The sequence below is a fragment of the Callithrix jacchus genome, chromosome 7 (assembly GCF_049354715.1).
Source record: "Callithrix jacchus isolate 240 chromosome 7, calJac240_pri, whole genome shotgun sequence".
In the NCBI taxonomy this organism is placed as follows: Eukaryota; Metazoa; Chordata; class Mammalia; order Primates; family Cebidae; genus Callithrix; species Callithrix jacchus.
Window position 1 is genome coordinate 155,742,332 of NC_133508.1, and position 21,488 is coordinate 155,763,819.

Genomic DNA, 21,488 nt, shown 5'->3' on the forward strand with positions numbered 1-21,488 from the left:
TGGGGAAACAGAGTGGAGGAGGACAGACAGGAAACCAGAAGGCCAGCAAGGAGGCTAACTCAGGAAGCAGCAGCAGGAGAGAGGGGTGGGGACGACAGAAGAGAGGTTGCAAGGGCAGGACTGACGGCACTTGGCAGCCTCCTGGGTGTGGGAGGTAAGGGAGCCAGAGGAACCCAAGATAACACAGAGGTTTGTTTTTGTCTAGAAGCCTGAAAGAGAGAACATTACTTATAAATATTCTGGCCAGCTTTTTTCTTAATTAACGCAGGGAATGGGCAATTTTACAATAAGCTAAAAAGACCTCCCTTTTCTAAGGAATAGTTTATAATTAGACATAGAAAAGATATGGTTACAGCACATTCCCTTTCTCTGGAGATGAAATCCTTGGCTGAGAATTAAGATTAATAATCCTCTGTGGACACTAAAGCAGCTCCATCCTGGATGCTAATCTGCCAGGTTGACTTCTGATTAACCCCAGTTCCAGGAATGCCTTCTGGATCTCCGGTTTATCTATTGTTCTTTGTGTAAGAGCACGTACTGACTGTAAGCCTGGCCTTAGGCCAGATCCCTAGCCATTCCCTCTGAGGCAGGTGTGCCCTTCCCCTGTGATATATAATCCCTGGGTCTGGTGGGGAATGGTATGGGGATCCACCATCTTTTCTAGTGGCCAAATAAGACACAGACATGGCTTCTGTTCATTGCGTCCCTACTAAATGTTTCTTTCTAAGAAACTGGATTTGTTAGCCCCTTTCTTTGGCCTATCGGCTTCCCTAGACTTTGGGGTAGGTTTGCATAGGCCTGCCCACCGTGAAGCATCCTTTAACTCTGCACTTTCCAAGACCAGAATGATGGTTCATCTATCTCAGAGTTGTCATGGCTGAGATGACCACAGCAGTATTATCAAGGCCCTAGTGTGCGACTCTGGTTGATATACATGATTTTAACTCTCAGATAACTTTTTAATTTGCAAATTTATCCAGAGTTTGAAAATACCCTGGGGAATATTAGAAATCTCAGAAATTAGCGAATGGGGTATCTCTATATTCACGATATCTATAGATTTTGTGCATATCCACTGAGAAGGTTTCTGAAAATAGAGGTAATATAAGAAGTTAATAATTTTTATGTCTGGCCTCCTCTTTCTTTGCCTTTCTCTCTTATATATTCAGTTATCTCTTTTCACTGGACATGGCTAACTCTTCGGGAAGGGCTAACCTCTCACCGTAAAGTCAAACAGGGGTTAAAGGCCAATGTTTAACCGAACATGTTCAAATACAAGCTAACAGATGAAGAATTTTAAGCTCAAAGAATCAAATACTCTGCATTCCTGAGAAATCTCAGTTTCTTATTCTGGGAAATGTTTTCACATTGCATTTTACTGCCAAAGCCAAATGGGTGTACCTTTCTGAATTTTTATTACTAAAAGGTTTAAATTGGGATTTAGATTGGATTTAAATTAGAAAACTGAAAGAAAACATTTTGCATCTATGCATTTAAAGAAATCCGTCCATAAAAAGGGAACTATATGTCAGTTTCTGATGCAGGGGTGGTAATGTAAGGAGGTAACGTAAGGCTAGGTCTGTCCATTTCATTTCTTGTTTTTTTTTTTTTTTGGTTTTTTTTTTAGCACCTTCTGTGATGCCCCTGTTGCCTTGTTTAGGTTCAGAAAACTCAATCCGTGGTGTTGTGACATCCTCATTAGGCAGCTTGTCTTACAGCCTAGCACTGTCAGTCAAACCCAAGATCCCCTATCTCTCTGTACCTAACTATCCATTCTCCTGGAGCCTTGATTTTTATCAGATGGGCACCTGGCTCATCACAGCACGCACTTCCACTGTGCCAATTTTGGTTGATTTTTGTCCCCTCTCATTCTTTCTCCACGGTCTTACATCCTGAACCCTGTATGAAAGCTATGGTCAGACCAGCCTCATCTTCCCTTAGTGAGCACCAGAAAAACCGTCAGCTCAGCCAGGCGCGGTGACTCACGCCTATAATCCCAACACTTTGGGAGGCTGAGGTGGGTGGGTCACGAGGTCAAGAGATCAAGACCATCCTGGTCAACAAGGTGAAACCCCGTCTCTACTAAAAATACAAAAATTAGCTGGTCATGGTGGCGTGCGCCTGTAGTCCCAACTACTCAGGAGGCTGAGGCAGGAGAATTGCTTGAACCCAGGAGGCAGAGGTTGCGGTGAGCTGAGATCGTGCCATTGCACTCCAGTCTGGGTAACAACAGTGAAACTCCGTCTCAAAACAAACAAACACAAAAAAAACGTCAGCTCTTATGTGGGTTGGGGTGCAGTGGGTGGTGGAGTGGGAAGCAGTTGGCTTCTTTTCGGGGTCTCATTAATTACCCAACAATAGTTATTTTATATCAACTGTTTAGTAAACACTGCTCTTGGGGGCACAAAGATAAATTTAAAGTAAACTTACCTTCAAAAATCTCATAGTCTGTGGAGGAGACAGACAGAAACAGATGATTACAACCCAGTGTGGAGGAGGAGCAAGGGAGGCAGGCCCAGGGAATAAAGGGAACAGAGGCAAGGGCAAGCTGAGCCCTGATGGCAAATAGAAAAGCCACCCTGATGTCTTCCAGATCACACCCAAAGGTACTGTCAGTATCTTCCTTCTCCCTGCTGTTTGACACAATTGATAAACCTCCTGCTATTTTCAATTAGTTTTGTTTTAATTATAACACCCAAATTATAACGTATTTCAAGCATGCATCAAAGTAGTGACATAATATGAGATGGCACCTGATGTGGTAGTTTTGTGTGACTGTTAAGAGCACAGACTCCAGAACTGAACTGCCTGGGTTCAAATCCCAACATTCCCTCCCACCACTGAGTGACAGTTGGACACGTTATTGTTCCATCGTGCAGTTCAGCTTCCTCCTCTGTCAAATAGGGACAATAGCACTCCTCTGGGAGGCTGAGCAGTGCTGGCACTCAGTCAGCATATAGAAGCATTAGTTTTCATGCTTTCCAGCAGGCAGCATAGCACAGTTCTGTAGTCAAGGTGCTGGCATGTGAGTCCCATCCAATTCCACACCACCTGTGGGTAAGTTATTTCAGCCTTCTGTGTTTTGATTCCCTTACCTATGAGTCTAAATCATATTAGAATAACCTCATAGGATTGCTTCTAAGGATTGAGGGTGTTCATATCTGCGAAGCTTCCACAACACTTCTGGCATACAGTAAGCTCCCAACAAATGTTAGCTGTTAGGATGAAACAGAAACTCTGCCTTCACTGAGCTTTAACGAATGAGAATATTTTGTCATGTTTGCCTCAGATCTGTTTTTCAGTGGAATAAACTTACAGTTAACGTGGGGCCTCCATCTTCTCTCCCCCTCCCCTTTTCTGGTTGCCAAAGCTCTCCACTGTGACAGCGTGTTTCCCTCCCATCCACACTTTACGTCTCTCCCATGATCTCTCTCCATAACATACACGTATTGTATATTAACATAGAGAGATGTACATCCATAGACAATGCGTGGACTTTTTATGTTCTCAGCCTTTATAAGTGTTGTCAATGCTGTATGTTTGCATCGGCAACTTGGCTTCTCCTCCTCATCCAACTTTGTTTCTGAGACTTAGCTGTGTGCATTCATCTTCACTGCTGTGTTGTACTTCATTGGACATGCAAACTAGAGCTGGTTCATCTATTCTCACAGAATAGACAGTGAGGTTGTTTCAGTTGCTGCCATCTGTATCACAGACTGTACTGCATCCAGAATCTCTGAAGCACCCTGATTCCGGGGCTCCTATGTTGTATTTTGTTTTAAATTATTCTTTTCATATTTGACTGTTTCTATGAGAGTCTGTGTAAGTGTCTTTGGTCTTAGAATGTTGAGGATTGTGCCAGACAAATTATATGCATTGTCTTAACTGATTCTGTAAAGTAGGTGGTAGAGTAGGATGATTAAAAGCAGGGATTCTGGTGCCAAAAACCTGGATTCAAATCCCAGCTTCTCTATACACAAACTCTAAGGTTTTGAGAAAATCACTCAATATCTGAGCCTCAAGTTTCCTCTCTGTAAAATAGAATGATAACTGTATCTCTTCATAGGGTCATAGGGAAGAGTGAGTGAATTACTGTATGTAAAACACTCAGAAAAGTGGATGGCACATAATGAATGCTACGTAGGTGTTATAATTAGTCAGTTTCAACTCTGTTTTCACAGAAGGGGAAACCGAAGTGCAGAGAAGATAAGTCATGTTTCCACAGAACTCCAGCTAAGTCAGCCCTACTGAGGCACGGACTGGAAGGTAGGCACACCTGTTATCGCAAGCTTCCAAACCCATGTCTTCTACCATGCAGCTTCCTCTCTCTGTGGAGCTTAGTGTTCACACAATCTCTATCTTCTTCGTACAAGACTCCACCTAGGAGACCTGGAAGCCACAATAAAGTTTCCTTGTTCACCATCCCTTTCTCTGAAGCTCCAGCTGGACCTCCAGTGGGATCAGGAGCTTCTCGTTGGGCTATCACCTGGACCATCCCTTTCTCTGAAGCTCCAGCTGGACCTCCAGTGGGATCAGGAACTTCTCGTTGGGCTATCACCTGGACCATCCCTTTCTCTGAAGCTCCAGCTGGACCTCCAGTGGGATCAGGAGCTTCTCGTTGGACTATCACCTGGACCATCCCTTTCTCTGAAGCTCCAGCTGGACCTCCAGTGGGATCAGGAGCTTCTCGTTGGACTATCACCTGGACCATCCCTTTCTCTGAAGCTCCAGCTGGACCTCCAGTGGGATCAGGAGCTTCTCATTGGACTATCACCTGGACCACCTCACTGGCCCTGTCCTTCCACTCATGGCAGCCACAGTGATCTGTTAAAATGTCAGGCAGTTCCTATCACTTGTCTGCTTGAAACTCTCCACTGATTTTCCATCACACTTAAAAGGAAACCCAAATTCCAGACTCTGAGGTGCCAGACCTTCAGGATGTGCTCCCTGGCTTCCCGTTGACCTCATCTGTTCCCCTTACTTTAGCCACATGGGCCTGTTTGTGTCCTTGAACTTGGCACCAGATCTTACTTGGGGTTCTTTTGCATCTGCCATTCTTTTCGCCTACATCCCCTTGCTTCAGATCTTCACACGTTACTCACTCCCTCATTTCACTCAGGTCTCTGCTCCGGTGTCACACTCCGCAAGATATCTCCCCTGAACACCAAAAATGATTTCTTGTCTTTGCTTCCCAACCAACCAGAGCTGATACTGCCCATAGCTCCAGAGCAGGTCTTTTCGGTGCTGCATGTTTGGGAGGCCTTAGAGACCTGGGAAAGTCTGGTATGACCACAGCGGGAGGTGGCGGGTGGGAGAAAGGGGAATGGAGGATGACTTGGGGTAGCAGCTATTTACCGTCTGGTAGAGGTGACGAAGTATTTTCATCAGTATGGCTACATCAGTACATACAACTGCATCGCTAGGGCCTAGAGCTGTGCCAGGCACAAGTAAGCAGTCAGCAAATATTTGTTTAATTAATTAAGTAAAAAAAGAAAATGGACAGAAAAAGCAACATTTCAAGGTAAGGATGTCCAACCACGTAGCATAAGGCAAGGGAGAAAGGCAGGGAGGCATTCCTGGCTGTGGGGGTCGATGTTGGAAGCTGGGGGAGCAGAGAGGGACCAGTCTCCCCTCTTCAGGGGTTGCTTCCTCTTATATACCTCAGGGAAGAGAGGTTGTCCTTTGGAAGGTGCTCTTCTGCTCCGTTGTGGCTGCACTGACGCTGCTGTTGAGATGGAGCTACCCCTCCTGGGACCTGGTTCTGCTCTATGTGGGAGGTAGGCAGCAGAGGGAAGATGTGAGGTGGGCTCCCTGCTCTGTTCCCCACTCCACCCTCCAAGGCTGGCTTCGCCAACGTGCCACAGCAGTTATACAGGGCCCTGTGCTCAGAAGGGCCCCACACTTGGTTTCATGCTTTGCTGTTGCTGTCTTGAAATTGATTCTTGCACCGGGCCCCCTGCATTTCCATTTTGCACCCGGCCCTGTGCATTATGTAGCTGCGCACTGTGAGTGTGCCATTCCACAAGGCAAGAAAACTGCCTGCCCACGTTAACCCCCAGCCCACAAACAAACTAAGGTTTCTCATCATCAGGGAAGCAGCCGAGCCCTGGGCCTGCTTGTGTAGCAAAGTGAGGCCCATCACCCAGCCTTTGACCCTCTGGTGGCCACACAAAATTAGGCAGAAGCTTTGAAGAGCTGCTTTTCCGTATCTCAGGTGGGCCTCCTAATTTTGTTCTCAGTGAGCACTGAAGTGTAGAAGGGTACAGAACTCTCCAGGATGACAAGCCACCCCCAGTGGCCTAGGTGGGTAGAACGCATGTTTGGGGACGGCCTGTGCGCATGCACACACGTGCATGCATGCCTCAGGTTGTTTTTGATTTTGTATTTTTTAAAGTTTTTGTTTGTTGCTAATTAGCTAAAGACGTCCTGACAACAGATTTCTGGTCTCCCCGTTTGGGAAGCTCATAGAGTTTCCTCGCAGACATTGGACTTTGCCTCCCAAGACCTGTGGTAAGGTAGGAGGGAGAAGGATGACCGAGTCTAAGGCTGGACTGAGCGGAGTTCCAGTACCTCCACGTTCTTGCGTTTTTCCTGGAACTATGAAGTCCCTGCAGATAAGGTCTTCCAATGGTCTCAGTACACTAAAAGCAGCTCTTCAAAGCTTCTGCCTAATTTTGTGTGGCCACCAGAGGGTCAAAGGCTGGGTGATGGGCCTCACTTTGCTACACAAGCAGGCCCAGGTGTACAGGTGTATACCTGTACTTAAATAAGGTTAAGTAACTGGTTATATATTACTTTATAACCAGTTACTTAACCTACCAACCCATTCAACAACCACTCCTGGGGCCCCTGCTATATGGTGAGCACGTTTTTCACCTGTGAGGATATACACCTTTGAGGATATAAACCTGTGAGGATGCACACCTGTGAGGATATACACCTGTGAGGATATACACCTGTGAGGATATAAACCTGTGAGGATGTATACCTGTGAGGATGCACACCTGTGAAGATATACACCTGTGAGGGTGTATACCTGTGAGGATATACACCTGTGAGGATATACACCTGTGAGGATGCACATCTGTGAAGATATACACCTGTGAGGATGTATACCTGTGAGGATATACACCTGTGAGGATATAAACCTGTGAGGATATACACCTTTGAGGATATAAACCTGTGAGGATTTATACCTGTGAGGATGCACACCTGTGAAGATATACACCTGTGAGGATGTATACCTGTGAGGATATACACCTGTGAGGATATAAACCTGTGAGGATATACACCTGTGAGGATGCACATCTGTGAAGATATACACCTGTGAGGATGTATACCTGTGAGGATATACACCTGTGAGGATATAAACCTGTGAGGATATACACCTTTGAGGATATAAACCTGTGAGGATGTATACCTGTGAGGATATACACCTGTGAGGATATACACCTGTGAGGATGCACACCTGTGAGGATATACACCTGTGAGGATATACACCTGTGAGGATATAAACCTGTGAGGATGTATACCTGTGAGGATATACACCTGTGAGGATGTACACCTGTGAGGATATACACCTGTGAGGATATACACCTGTGAGGATATAAACCTGTGAGGATATACACCTGTGAGGATATAAACCTGTGAGGATGTATACCTGTGAGGATATAAACCTGTGAGGATATACACCTGTGAGGATATACACCTGTGAGGATATACACCTGTGAGGATGTATACCTGTGAGGATATACACCTGTGAGGATGCACACCTGTGAGGATATACACCTGTGAGGATGTATACCTGTGAGGATATACACCTGTGAGGATATACACCTGTGAGGATGCACACCTGTGAGGATGTATACCTGTGAGGATATACACCTGTGAGGATATACACCTGTGAGGATGCACACCTGTGAGGATATACACCTGTGAGGATGCACATCTGTGAAGATATACACCTGTGAGGATGTATACCTGTGAGGATATAAACCTGTGAGGATATACACCTGTGAGGATGCACACCTGTGAGGATGCACACCTGTGAGGTTATAAACCTGTGAGGATATAAACCTGTGAGAATATACACCTGTGAGGATATACACCTGTGAGGATATTCACCTGTGAGGATGTATACCTGTGAGGATATACACCTGTGAGGATATACACCTGTGAGGATGCACACCTGTGAGGATATACACCTGTGAGGATATAAACCTGTGAGGATATACACCTGTGAGGATATACACCTGTGAGGATGTATACCTGTGAGGAAAAGAGCTGGGACTTGAACCCAGGTGTCCTGGCCCCAGTCCAGGGATCATATCAAGACACTCAGATGCTCTCTTGCTCCTTCCAGGTGACTTGGGTGACCAGAACAAATCCTCTGAGCAGACTGACCAACTTTTCCTGTTTATCCAGGGACCAAGGGGTTTCCAGGACATGAACCCTTCAGGACTAAAGCCCAGGACAGTTCTAGGCAAGCTGCGATGTTTGGCGGCCCAGCTTGTGAGCCAGCAGGGACTCTCCCTGCTTTCACTCTATCTGACAGAGATCACTTAAGCCAGGCCTTAGCCTAGGACAAACAGGAATTGGAAAGAAAGCAGAAAAGTAAGAGAAGAAGGGATTTGAGGGCCATGCAGTCTCACTTCTAAGTATTTGACTAAGCTGATCCTTCTACCTGGAGCCTTGTAATTCTGGGGAAGTTGTGTCTCTAGCGTCTCTCTATTGCCCACATTTGCTCATTTTCGTATCCTGTATGTTCTGGTATTTGGGGCTTTGATCCGAGAGAGATTCCTGGGCTAATCCCTAGAGTTAGCGAATGGCTCCCCATGGAGCGAGCCTTTGCTATGTGAGCCAGCCAGTCCAGAGCCCACACCCTCAACCCTCTCCTTCATCAGACTCACAGGCCAACGCAATCTCTCCCCTGCCCTAAACCACCCCAGGCCCAGGTCCTGGACAACTAGGGATCACCCTTATAGCCCAGAATGTACTGAAATTATCCACACTACCCAAAGCTCAGCTTACTGAGACACACTTGAAGTACCTCACCCATTCCTCTTCACAGGAGCCCCAGTAAAGGCTCTGAGCCACGCATGCTCTCCTCTCCCCACTTCTGCTTCCTGAGCAACCTGGCACTTCCCTGCATGGCATGCCCTACCTCCTGTTCTGGGGGCCTATGGGTATAAACTTCTTCCTCCCTGACGATCATTTCCATTTCTCACCATGCCTGATTAAAACAAACTCCAGGTCCATTTTAACACATTCCTCCCTGCCCTGATTGGCCCTCCTTCCTCACAGAGTTGTTGCAAGGGCCTCATAGCATAATGTTTATAAAAATGCTTTGTCAACTTTCAAGGATAATGTATTTTTATGATCATGCCTTTCTGGATCATTTAGGTTTGAAAATGCTGGAAATCCCCACAGGGCCCTGTGGAGGATGCAGGGAGGCCGTTCTTAGGAGGCTGATCCAGGTCACCGCCTTCGGCCCTTCCCTGCTGTGAGCAATCTGTCTGCCAGGCAGCAGCGGCCAAGGCCCATTTGGACGGCAGCCTCCTGGACTCCTGGTCTGGCCACCTCCTCTCCAGTTTGCATCTCCTTTTCCCTTCACTGGGGGAACGAACACATTTAGAGTTCAGAGGAATGGAACCACTCCATGACATGCTTGTCTGCAGGAGAAAAGCTTCCCATTCCTTTGGAGAGCATGCACGCCACAGAGCAGGGCTCCCCAAAGTGTTCTTCCAAGAAAAACATACAGGATCTGTTAAAGCCAAGAGGCCAGCACACTGGGTGGGACCCTCCTCATAAAAGCAGCAGCCTGCATCCTCTCTTCTAAATCTTTTCCTGGAAACAATCCTCTTTTCTTCCAGCCGAGGGCTGTTCACTCTGGTTTTCCTCCCGGCTGCGTGGTTCACATCCATGTGGCTACAACAAAGGCAGTGAATGACCTGTGACTACCTTTCAGGCACCCAGGCTGCGAAATACAGTTTTAGCAGGCTGTGGGCAGATATGTGGCTCTGTGGCTTCGGTGAGTGCTAAGTGGGCATGACAGCAGCTCAAAGGGCCTTGGGATAGAGTTGCCAGAGAAAACACAGGATGCCTGAATATTGCACAGGACATACTTAGACACAAAAGTATTTGCTATTTATCTGAAATTCAAATTTAACTGGGCTTCCTGCATTTTTTTATTTGCTAAATCTGGTAATCCCAATTTAGGAGCCCACTTCTGAATCCATTTTTTAACTTCCCGTGTGGAACAGGCCCACGTCCTTCATTTCCTGTGGAGATTTCTGGGCCTAGTCTTCTGTTCCCATGCCGTGGTTCATGGGTCATACGCTCCAGGCATCACCAGGGGGGCTCCAGAAGTAACCTGGCCTGAGGTCTCTAACTAACCAGGTCTCTACTTAATGGGCACATGAGAGAGCTCAATGTGGGACTGAAAGAATCAAACCGGTGAATCTTGCAAAGTCTTGAAGAGGACACTTGTACACACAGAAAACACGAGTGTGGGTGGGTTAAGTGATGTCCCAGGGCCTGCCGCTGTGGTGCTGGAAGGGAAGGGTTAGACATCAGCCCTTCTGCAACATACCTTTGGCTTTGGGGTCTTCACGACTGCCATGTGGAGCCTCCAGTATTAATTGTATCCAGGAATTTGCAAGGGCCCTGGAGAAAAGGTGTTGGGGTTACAACCTGTTCTTCTAGACTTTCACAATAATTAAGGCTTGCGTGAACTAGGTGTCCTTGGTGACGGCCTGATAATGGAAGAGGCATTTAGGGACCCTGAGAGGAGGCACCGCACAAAGAGGGAGGTGGGAAGGAGGAGGGCTCATGAAGGAGAGTGCCTCTCCCAGGCACAGTGTGCAGCTGACATGGGGGACCGCGTGGACCGTGGCCCAGTTAGGAAATCCTGGGGGGTGAAGAGAAAAAAGCTACATGTGTAAACAAAAAGGAGCTGTGCCATTATGACTGGTACGTGTCGGGCCCAAGTGAGTTTTCTATTGGGCATCCTGCTTGCAGGCTGGCTTCTGTCCTGCCTTGAGGAGCACCAAGACTGGATGAGCACATAAGCGTAACTTACACAGGCAGCTGTGGGGACAGGAGGCTGGGCCCTGGGACCCGCTGGAGTAGCAGCTCAGTCAGTCCTTATCTCTGGAGATGGGCCAAGACCTTGGCACGCTCTCAGCCATACCTGCAGGTTGGAAGCAGCTGAGATGGGGACAGGTAACCGCCAGAGCGCGGGGGTCCTGAGGTCAGCCAACTCTGTGTATCCGAGTCCCTTCTCTTCCAGTAGGTGGCAGCAGGAGAGTAAAAAGAAGGACTGACATTGGGATAAGGGGCACAGGGGTGGGGGTGGGGGTGTTGCAGTGTGCACGGACACATGCAATTTTTAGGAACATTCGTGGAGGACAACCTGCGCAAATGACTGAGCTTCAGTTTAGCAGCTGGGGGCTTAAGAGTTATTATGATTTGGTTATTAAGGGAAATGGGGCCTGATTTTGTAGTGGAAAGAGAGGGAGGTCAAGACTTTTAGAAGATACACGTGTCCACGGAGTTGTCCATTAGAATACAAGTTGACACCAGATTGGACTTCTTTTGATTAAACTTCTCTCAACATCGGATTGAACTTTTTCCAAATCGAAAATAGTGCTCACTGATGTCAGTTCTTACCGTTTATAACCGTTCCATTCATCAAGAAGAAGGAAACAGGAGTGGAGTCAGGAGCTACTTTTAAAAGGCACCCCTTTCTCCGGGTGAGCACAGCTCTATCCCAGATTTGAAGAGTGGAGTGCAAGCTGGATTCCAGACCCTGTTGCCTTCTCAGCTGTGTGCCCCAGCACAACCCTACATTTTCAAAAGGAGTGATCTAGAGCATGGATGCCATCGTCCTACCAGGGCATTGTTATAGTACCAGAATTGGTGAGCGCTTGCTGTATACCGAGGACTAATCTAAGCACTGTGCGTCTTTCTCATTTGGTCCTCACAACGAGCAGCCAAGGTTAACACAGTGATGGTAGAGCTGAGTGTGTTCTCCTCACCCCCTGCTGTCCTGCTAGACATGAACAGATGTGCTGCGGCAGAGCAGGAAAAATGGGTTAAATGGAGGCCAGACATGAGAACTAAAAGATGTGTGAGCACCTTCAAGCAAGGCAAGGAGAAAATAAGAGAAGGAAAATAAATTATGGCCACAGGCAAAAGTGGTGACAAAACGCTTGATATGAAGTCCTGTTTGCCAGGGATAAGCTACATGGATAGTTAGTTCTGAGCTTTTTTGGGGGGATCAGCAGGAAGAGGAAAAATCAATGATTTTCGAGATTCCCAGTGTCTGTGAGCTCTAAAGGTCAAGTATCTGGAGAGACGTGAACTGTTCGTGGAACTAAGATGAAAAAGGATTGCCTCCAGTCAGATTTTGAACAGCCACTTGTCCAGGGTCTCGCAGCTGCTCAGATGGAATTTGAACCCCAACCGCAGAGTTCCAGAGCCCACATCCTCAGACAGGGTCCCCCATTACTGCCTCTGGGCTGGGGCTCTTGCTTTCAATAACTGTTTGTTGAATGGATAAATGGATCGCCAGTGGAGTTAGAACAGGAGTTCAGGAATTTCTGGAGCAATGAGGCTGCTGCTAGATGCTAAGACATTCATTCTTATCTAGGGGTTGTTTATAAATTACATCACAGGGACTCCCTGTATTAGCAATAACCTCATCATACTCTCAAACTCCAAAGCAAACTAACTTCTAAATGCATTCACTGAAAGAAGAGCACGAATAGCTATTGTGTGTCACCCTTTTCTGCTGTAGAATCTGAGAATTTGCTGGGACTCAACATGATATGAATGGAATTTCTCACAGGAGTTCCTCAAAGACTCAGTCAGGCTCCTTCTCTCTCAATCTCTCTCTTTCCCTGCGACCTAGATGAATACAAGTCTTGAAATCAGATATTGGGCTGGTCTTCCTGATGTAGAGAGGGCATATTATTATGTGTAAAACTGCTTATAAAATTCTTACAGTAATTGGAAAGAAATTGGAAACATTAACAGCTAAATCCCAGTTCAGCTCACACTTCATTAAATAAAATATCCTTCAAACGTGATAATCATTTGAAGAGGACCTGACTCAGCACAGTTGAGCAGAACCAAACTGAAGGCCAGTGGAAAGGAAGCAGATGGCCTCAAATCCATAAAAGTCCCCAAAGCTCTATAATCAGAGTTATATTTTCACCAAATGGTATCTAAAATCTGCGTAGCACCTCTTAAACTGAATGCCTGAAACAAATACACATTGAGAGTCTGCCACAGGCTAGGATCATTTTGTTTCTTTCACACACATTCAGTCCTTTGGGACCTACAAAAACCCTGGGAGTTAGGTTGGCAGGTATAATTAGCCCTGTTTTATAGTTAAGAACACAGGCTTGGAGAGATAAAGGGACTTACCGGAGGTTATAAGTGAGTGGGGACCCTCTTGAGAACCAAAGGGACCCAGAACTCAAACCTGGATCTTCTGAGCTCTTCTACTCCAACGTCTGATCTCCACTGAGATGCGCCCTCCCGCCTGTGAAGGCAAAAGGGATGTCAGGTACCAACTGAGCACTTCCCCACAGCTCCCAATAAACCTTCTTTTCCTGCTGTGAAGATAAGGAAAGTTAGAACATTGCCACGTCAAGGCTTTGCAACAAGGCCATGTGTTTTAGCACTTTTCTCCTGCTGGCGTGGCATTGACGCACCCAGGAGGCCCCGCTCCTATTCTGCAGACATGGGGGGTGGCGGCTACGGGGCAGCAGGCTGCTACCCAGAGGCATATTCATGCTCTAAGAGGTTCTGCCTCCTGCTGCCTATGTGCTTGTGGGAGCTCCATTAACTCTCCTGGGATTAACATGAGGGTCTAAAAGGGAGAAAACAGGCAAAGAGCAGCAAGCACTCTTTCTAGCATGAAAAGTCTTAGTGATTCTTTCCTTGTCATTCATTGTTTCAGTCATCTATTTGTTTAGCAATTTTTGTGGAGCATTCACTGTGTGCTAAGCCTTGTTCCCAGTAGTAAAGATAAGCAGTGGCTGAAATAGAGAAAAATCGCTGCCTTTAAGGAGATTACATTCTGGGGCAGAAATAGATAATTTTAAATAAAACGTTAAATAAATACAGGCAGTGAGTAGGAAATGTAAGAAAGGAAAATTAGGCGATGGGATAGAGAATGGTTATTCTGGACACCTCTGCAGAGAGGTGACATTTAAATAGAATTCTGGAGGATGGCAGGGGCCAGCTGTGCGACAGTCATGGAAAAGTGCTTGCTAAGTGTAGAGAGGTTCAAGTGCTGGGGCCTGGAGCAGTGAGGACCTCAGACTCTCTAGGAGCTACCTAAAGGCCAGAGTGCCTGGAGTGGACTAAGTGAGGAAGCGAGTGTTCGGAAACAAGGTTGGAGACCAAAGCTGAAGCCAATGGTGCAAGCCACGGTAAGGAGGTGGGGCAGCCTGAGGGAGGGAGGGAGCTGCTATGTGGATAGCTCTGGAAAGGATGAGCCAGAGGAGGGGCATCAAGTATGAGGCCCATGAGGTGTGTGTGTGTGTGTGTGTGTGTGTGTGTGTGTGTGAGAGAGAGAGAGAGAGAGAAACTGAAAAACATACCCTAAAAATGCAAAAGACAGTAACTACCCAAACTGCAGAGAGAGAAAGATCAGCCAGTAATTACAGGTGGAGATTTTAATACATCCCTCTGAGACAGTGATAGAATGAACAGATAAAAATTGCAAAACATACAGAGATATAGAAGACCTGAAAATATATTAATAAGTATATATGCATGTTATTTTTAGTATACTTATTGTTTTTGAGTACACATAAAACATTACAAAACTGACTGTCCATGTACTAAGTCATTAAGGAAACCTCAATAAATAAAATGTATCAATATCATTCAGACTACTTTCTCTAACATATGAAAGAAAATTAGAAATAAGTAACAAAAGGATTTTATTTTTAAAAACCTACATGTCAGAAACTACATAGCATCACTTGGGTTAAAAAACAAACTCATGAAAGAAATGACAAAATAATTAGAACCAAATGACAATAGAAATATTGTGGAATTTAGAGGAAAATGTGTCGTTTAAAATACATTTGTCAGGACACAAGACAGATTGAAAACAAATGAGTTAAGCCACCAACTCAAAAATTTAGAAAAGAAGCAATAGAGAAAAACTCAGAAATGAGACAATAGGAAGTTATGAAAACCAAGGCAGAAATCAGTGAAATAGAGAGTTACAATTATAATAACCAATAAGATTAATAAAACTAAAAGCTGGTTCTTTCAAAAGATTAATAAGATAGGTCACTGTCAAGACAGCGCAAGAAATAAAGACAACACGCAAATAAACACAATACAGCAAAGTAAATAAAGATATAACAGAAAATTCAAAGTGCATTATGAAGACATAGAATGGATGAAAAATGGCAGATAGGAGACAGGACTAAATTGTAACTCCCACTCGGATGCACAGAGTAGGGGCCGAGACTCACATCATCAACTTTTGCTCCAAGAACTAGCGCAGAAACATACCAGGAAAGCTGAGAGCATCCACAGACCCTTTGAAGAGAATGAACTGCTGCTGCGGGCCCCTGGAGACAGCCAAAAAACTGTGAATGCCCAATGTGTGACAGTGTGAAAGGGGGATTGTCTGCTCCCAAACACACCCTTACCGGGCAACCAGATCACAGGAGAAAGATTTGACCTCACCTGGAGCTGAGACAAATTTAGAGAGCTGAGCAAAATACTGGGGCAAAAGAAGCGGTGGGAAGAGCTCTGTGGGCAATCCTGGTCCTCAGGGAAGCCATTTCTGACTCTGTCTCACAAGGGTCCTTCAGGACGGCTGCCAGAGGAACTGGGAGAAAACCACAGGGAGGAGGAAACGTCCAGCTGAACTTTTAAACTATTTTCACCAAACACGAAGTTTCCAGGCCAGAACCTGGGGGAAGGGGCAAATTGGGAGTGCAGACATAATACAGAGTCGTGGCAGACAGGGAAGCACAAAACCTGAAAGCCCTGATAACTTTCTCAGCTGGGAGGCTGGTAGCCTGGGGCAAGTTCTCAGCCATGCTCGCTTACTGCATGGAAATAAACTTGGTGCTGTTGTAGGGCCGGAGACAGTGGAAGTGAGACCAGGCTTTTGGGATCCATGGGAGCTGGGTGAGTCCTATAACTGCTGGCTTCCCTCAACTTCCCTGGCGACCTGCATGATGCAGCAGAGACAGCCATAATCCCCCTGGGAACATAACTCCATTGGCCTGAGAACCACATCCCATCGCCCACAGCAGCCTCAGCAATCTCACACAAGGAAAATCTGAGCTCAGACATACCTAACCCTGCCCCCATGATATGGTTTGGCTGTTCCCACCTAAATCTCACCTTGATTTCCCACATGTTGTGGGAGGGACCTGGTGAAAGGTAAGTGAATCATGGGGCCATGTCTTTCCTGTGCTGTTCTCATGCTAGTGAATAAGTCTCTTGAGATCTGACAGTTTTATAAGGGAGACATTCCCTGCACAAGCTCTCTTTGCCTGCTGCTATCCATGTAAGACATGACTTGCTCTGCCTTGCCTTCTGCCATGATTGTGAGGCTTCCCCAGGCACAATGAACTGTGAGTTCCACTAAACCTCTTTCCTTTGTACATTGCCCAGCCTCAGGTATGTCTTTATCAGCAGCATGAAAATGGACTAATACAGTAAATCGGTATCAGTAGAGTGAGGTGCTGTTTAAAATATACCCAAAAATGTGGAAGCAACTTTGGAACTGTGTAGCAGGCAGAGGTTGGAACAGTTTGGAGGGCTCAGAAGAAGACAGGAAAATGTGGGAAAGTTTGGAACTTACTAGAGAATTGTTGAATGGCTTTGCCCAAAATGCTGATAGCCATATGGACAATGAAATCCAGGCTGAGGTGGTCTCAGATGGAGATGAGGAACTTCTTGGGAACTGGAGTAAAGGTGACTCTTGCTATGTTTTAGCAAAAAGACTGGTGGCATTTTGCCTCTGCCCTAGAGATTTGTGGAACTTTGAACTTGCAAGAGATGATTTAGGGTATCTGGCAGAAGAAACTTCTAAGTAGCAAAGCATTCAAGAGGTGGCTTGGGTGCTGTTAAAGGCATTCAGTTTTAAAAGGAAAACAGAGCATAAAAGTTTGGAAAATTTGCATCTGATTAATGTGATAGAAAAGAAAATCCCTTTTTCTGAGGAAAAATTCAAGCCAGAAATCTGCATAAGTAGCAAAGGGCCAAATGTTAATCCCCAAGACAATGAGGAAAATGTCTCCAGGGTATGTCAGAGATCTTCACAGCAGCCCCTCCTAAGGGTGGTTTTGTGGGCCAAGCCAAGGGTCCTCATGCTGTGTGCAGTGTAGGGATTTGGTGCTTTGCGTTCCAGCTGATCCAGCCCTGGCTGAAAGGGGCCAAAGTAAAGCTTGGGCTGTGGCCTCAGAGGGTGCAATCCTCAAGCCGTGGCAGCTTCCATGTGGCGTTGAGCTTCCCAGTAAACAGAAGTCAAGAATTGGAGTTTGGAAACCTCTGCCTAGATTTCAGAGGCTATATAGAAACACCTGGATATCCAGACAGAAGTTTGCTGCAGGGGTAGGGCTCTAATGGAGAACCTCTGCTAGGCCAGTGTGGAAGGGAAATGTGGGGTTGGAGCCACATACAGAGTCCCTAGTGGGACACTACCTAGTGGAGCTGTGGGAGGAGGCCACCATCCCAGCCCCCCTCCAACCCCAGAATGGTACGTCCACTGACAGCTTGCACCATGCACCTGGAAAAGCCATAGACACTCAATGCCAGCCCATGAAAGCAGCTGGAAGGGAGGCTGTATCCTGAAAAGCCACAGGGTTGAGCTGCCCAAAAAATGGGAACCCACCTTTTGTATCATTTGTGACCTGGATATGAGACATGGAGTCAAAGGAGATCATTTTGGAGTTTTAAGATTTGAGTGGCCTGCTAGATTTTGAACTTGCCTGGGACCTGTAGCCCCTTTGTTTTGGACAATATCTCCCATTGGAATGGCTGTATTTAACACATGCCTGTACCCCCATTATATCTAGGAAAAAATTAACTTGCTTTTGATTTTATAGGCTTATAGATGGAAGGGACTTGCATTGTCTTGGATGAGACTTTGGATTGTGGACTTTTGAGATAATGCTGATGAGTTAAGACTTTGAGGGACTTTTGGGAAAGTATGATTGGTTTTGAAATGTGAAGATTTGGGAGGGATCAGGGATAGAATGATATGGTTTGGCTGTGTCCCCACCCAAATCTCATCTTGAATTCCCATGTGTTATGGGAGGGACCCAGTGAAAGGTAATTGAATTATGGGACCAGGTCTTTCTTGTGCTGTTCTCAGGATAATGAATAAGTCTCATGAGGTCTGATGGTTTTATAAGGGAGAGTTGCCCTGTACAAGTTCTCTTTGCCTGCTGCTATCCATGTAAGATGTGACTTACTCCTCCTTCCCTTCCACCATGATTGTGAGGCTTCCCCAGCCACAATGAACTGTGAGTTCTCTGTTAAACCTCTTTCCTTTGTAAATTGCCCAGTGTCAGGTATGTCTTTATCAGCAGCATGAAAACAGACTAATACACCCCACCTGATGGTCTTTGTCTGCTCTGCTAGCTAAAGACAAAGGACATAATCTCTTGAGAGCTCTATGGCTCCACCCAATGCCTGATTCTCCCTATACTACCACAACTGATGCACTCTTTAAAGTGCCACCTCCTGGCTGGAGGCCAACCAACAAAAACTAATGCAGTAAACAAAACTACAACCAAGGACCCTCACAGAGTTCACTTCTCTCCACTCCACTGCCACTTCCAACAGAGCAGGTGCTGATATCCACAGCTGAGAGACCTGAAGACAGTTCACATCACAGGACTCTTTGCAGACACCCCTAGTACCAGCTTGGAGCCCAGTAGCTCCTCTGGGTGGCTAGATCTGGAAGAGAAATAACAATCACTGCAGTTTGGCTCTCAGGAAGCCACCTCCCTAGGGTAAGGAAGAGAGCATGACATCAAAGGGGCACCCAGTAGCACAAAAGAATCTGAACAGCAGCCCTTGAACCCCAGACTTTCCTCTGACATAGTCTATCCAAATGAGAAGGAACCAGAAAAAAAGCAATTCTGGTAATATGACAAAACGAAGTTCTTTAACACCCCAAAAAGATTACACTAGCTTACCAACGATGGATTCAAACCAAGAATTCTCTGAATTGGCTAAGAAAAAATTCAGAAGGTTGATTATTAAGTTAATCAAGGAGTCACCAGAGAAAGATGAATTCTAACTTAATGGAATAAAAAAATAATATGAGATATGTAGGAAAAAGTCTTCAGTGAAATAGGCAGTGTAAATAAAAAGCAATCACAACTTCTGGAAAGGAAGGACACACTTAGAGAAATGTGAAATGCATTGGAAAGTCTCAGCAATAGAATTAAACAAGTAGAAGAAAGAAATTCAGAGCTTAAAGACAAGGCTTTTCAATTAACTCAATCCAACAAAGATAAAGAAAAAAGAATTAAAAAAAAATAAAGACTCCAAGAAGTTTGAGATTATGTTAAATGACCAAACCTAAAAATAATTAGTATTCCCCAGGAAGAAAAGAAATCGAAAAGCTTGGAAAACATATTTGAGGGAATAGTTGAAGAAAGTTTCCCCAACCTTGCTAGAAATCTAGACATCCAAATACAAGAGGCTCAAGGAATATCTGGAAAATTTATCTCAAAAGATCATCACCTAGGCACATAGTCATCAGATTATCTACAGTCAAGAGGATGGAAAGAATCTTAAGAGCTGTGAGGCAAAAGTATCAAGTAACCTATAAAGGGAAACCTGTCCGAATAACAGCAGATTTCTCAGAAGAAACCCTACAAGTTGAAAGGGACAGGAGCTCTATCTTTAACCTCGTTAAACAAAACGATTATCAGCCAAGAATTTTGTACCCAGCAAAACTAAGCCTCATAAATAAAAGATTAGTCTTTTTCAGAAAAGCAAATGCTGACAGAATTCACCACTATCAAGCCAACACTACAAGAATGGCTAAAAGGAGCTCTACATCTTGAAACAAATCCTGAAAACACGTCAAAATAGAACCTCTTTAAAGCATAAATTTTATGGTACCTATAAAACAAAAATACAATTTAAAAAATCAAGGTATACAGGCAACACATAGCATGATGAATGGAATGGTACCTCGCATCTCAATGCTTATGTTGAATATATATGGTCTAAACCCTCCACTTACATTGCAGAATGGATAAGAATTCACCAACCAACTATCTGCTGCCTTCAAGAGACTCAGTTAACACATAAGGACTCATATGAACTTAAGGTAAAGGGATGGAAAAAGACATTCCATGCAAATGCACACCAAAAGAGAGCAGGAGTAGCTAGTCTTATATCAGACAAAACAAACTTTAAAGCAAGAGCAGTTTAAAAAGACAAAGGGGGCATTATATAATGATAAAAAGCCTTGTCCAGCAGGAAAATATTACAATTCTAAATATATAAGCACCTAATATTGGAGCCCCCAAATTTGTAAAAACAATTATTACTAGACCTAATAAATGAGATTGACAGCAACACAATAACAGTGGAGGACTTCAATACTCCAGTGACAGCACTAGACAGGTCATCAAGACAGAAAGTCAACAGAGAAACAATGGATTTAAATTTTACCCTAGAACAAATGGACTTAGCAGATGTTTACAGAACATTCTACCCAACAACCACAGAATATGCATTCTATTCATCAGCACATGGAACTTTCTCCAAGATAGAACACACAATAGGCCACAAAACGGGCCTCAATAAATTTAAGAAAACTGAAATTATATCAAGTGCTCTCTTAAGCAAGAGTGGAATAGAAATGGAACAAACTCCAAAAGAAATGTTCAAAATTATGCAAATATATAGAAATTAAATAGCCTTCTTCTGAATGATCATTGGTTAAACCATGAAATCAAGATGGAAATTTTTAAAAAATCTTTGAATTGAACAATAGTGACACAACCTATCACAACTTCTGGGATACAGCAAAGGTGGTGCTAAGAAGAAAGTTCATAGCCTTAAATGTCTGCATCAAGAAGTCTGAAAGAGCACAAATAGACAATTCAAGGCCACACCTCAAAGAACTAGAGAAACGAACAAACCAAATCCAAACCCAGCAGAAGAAAAGAAATAATAAAGATCAAAGCGGAATTAAATGAAACTCAAACAAAAAAAAATACAAAAGATAAATGAAAAAGAAAAGCTGGTTCTTTGAGATGATAAAACTGACCGACCATTATCGAGATTAAGCAAGAAGAGAGAAGGTCCAAACAAGCTCCATTAGAAACAAAACGGAAGATATGACAAGCAGTACTACAGAAATACAAACGATCATCCGGGGATCCCGTGAACACCTTTACGCATAAACTAGGAAACCTAGAGGAGATGGATAAATTCCTGGGAGTATTCAACCCTCCTATATT